Source organism: Schistocerca serialis, chromosome 8 (genome assembly GCF_023864345.2).
Source record: "Schistocerca serialis cubense isolate TAMUIC-IGC-003099 chromosome 8, iqSchSeri2.2, whole genome shotgun sequence".
NCBI classification, from domain to species: Eukaryota; Metazoa; Arthropoda; class Insecta; order Orthoptera; family Acrididae; genus Schistocerca; species Schistocerca serialis.
This window is the reverse complement of record NC_064645.1, coordinates 600,991,313-600,993,053: the sequence shown is the minus strand read 5'-3', so window position 1 is coordinate 600,993,053 and position 1,741 is coordinate 600,991,313. Positions and strand designations below refer to the sequence as shown.

The window sequence follows — 1,741 nt, the reverse complement described above, 5'->3', positions numbered from 1 at the left end:
ATGACCTTAGCAGTTGAGTCCCATAAGATTTCACACACATCTGAACATCATCAATACATCTGGGAGATCATGGAGGATATCAGCTGCGCCATCTCTACTCCTCTCAAGAGGAAGGACGAAGGCTGAAATACATGCTAAGCTGCTGCAACCAATCTGATGACTGAAGACCTAAGAAGAAAAGCGATTTATACAAAAGAATGGGCTACCTGGTTTGGAACCTTTCCTCTGATTAACGTGTTTCCTTATATCTGCGTATCTATCCATTTTTACAATTTTCGTACCGATCAACAATGTAGTGAGATAAAATGAAGCGTTTCGATGACGCTGAAGTTATTAAGGTCCGTTTACATGAGCCATATTTTATGGAATTGTGTGGCCGCAATAGTACTGCCGTCAAACCTCTACAATACTCTGCAATACTGAGGTACATCCAGAAAGTATTGCTGATGAAGAAGGCTGCTGCAGCTAGCTATCACAGTATGGCCTGTGTGTTGCCGGTGTTATCCTCCAAGGGATGAGTATATTTCGTATGGCCGGGCCACATCTACCTCTGTCCTTGTTTGTAAAAACTTCCGACTCACTCTCTATCTTGCTTTCTTCTTTGTCACGTCGACAGGCTGCAGTACCAAGTCACGTGATCTGAACAGTGTAACATTATTATTTCGCTTCAGTTGAAATGTGGCGCATCTACGGAAAGACACTCGATTGTTCTGTTGTCTACAGGAATTTTGAAGTAGACAAACGAAAGAACCATGAATTTCATAAATGTGGTACGTACATCTACAGCAATACGCCAAGAATACTGAATGTTATGTATACAAAAACCACAGTCTGAAAACACACTACTCGCTGCCACAGCCATAGTAGTATATCTGCAGCAATGAGATATAATTGCATTCCACCTAAGTTCTTGAGAATTCTAAACTTTTTTGAAGATTACCCACATGTCTTTCTGTGTCTACGGGCAGCTACTTGCAAGTTTCTTTTTTTTTATTGCGGTCTCTGTATAAATTACTTTTTCAGTCTCATAACTTTAGTCGTAGGTGCACCACGTTTGTGAAAATCGTAGCTCTCTCAATGTGCTGCTGAACCACAATAAAATATTAGCATAAACCTTTGATTGTTATTTCAAGCTGCTTAAATTAATTCATTGAATCTTTCCACTAAAACTTTACGAAAGAGCAATACAACGAGACATATCAATGAGAAGTATAATTTATAATGCTTTAGACAGTGTACCGTGTACTTCAAGACGGAAACAGGTCATGTGTCAGATAATATAAGACCTGTTGTTACAAGCCGGGCTGTCACTAAAAAATTGCGTGCTCACTGGTCATGTAGCGAAATTCGTAAATTAAATAAAAGAACATTAGAATACTGCCTTTGAGACCAATACTTGTAAATTTTTATAATGTTCAAGGCAACGGCCTTGTCGCAGTGGACACACCGGTTCCCGTCAGATCACCCAAGTTAAGCGCTGTCGGGCGTGGCCGGCACTTGAATGGGTGACCATCTGGGCTGCCATGCGCTGTTGCCATTTTTCGGGGTGCACTCAGCCTCGTGATGCCAATTGAGGAGCTAGTAGCGGGTCTGGTCAAAGAAAACCATCATAGCGACCGGTAGAGGGGTGTGCCGACAACACGCCCCTCCTATCCGCATCCTCAGCTGAGGATGACACGGCGGTCGGATGGTCCCGATGGGCCACAGAGTGCTTTGCTTCATAATTTTCAGCTTCTATCTC

General features: G+C 42.4%; 1 pseudogene; it reads left to right on the top strand.

Moving 5' to 3' along the window:
* Nucleotides 1–1,419: 1,419 nt before the first annotated feature.
* On the top strand, nt 1,420–1,537 carry LOC126417336 (5S ribosomal RNA; annotated as a pseudogene).
* Nucleotides 1,538–1,741: the final 204 nt, after the last annotated feature.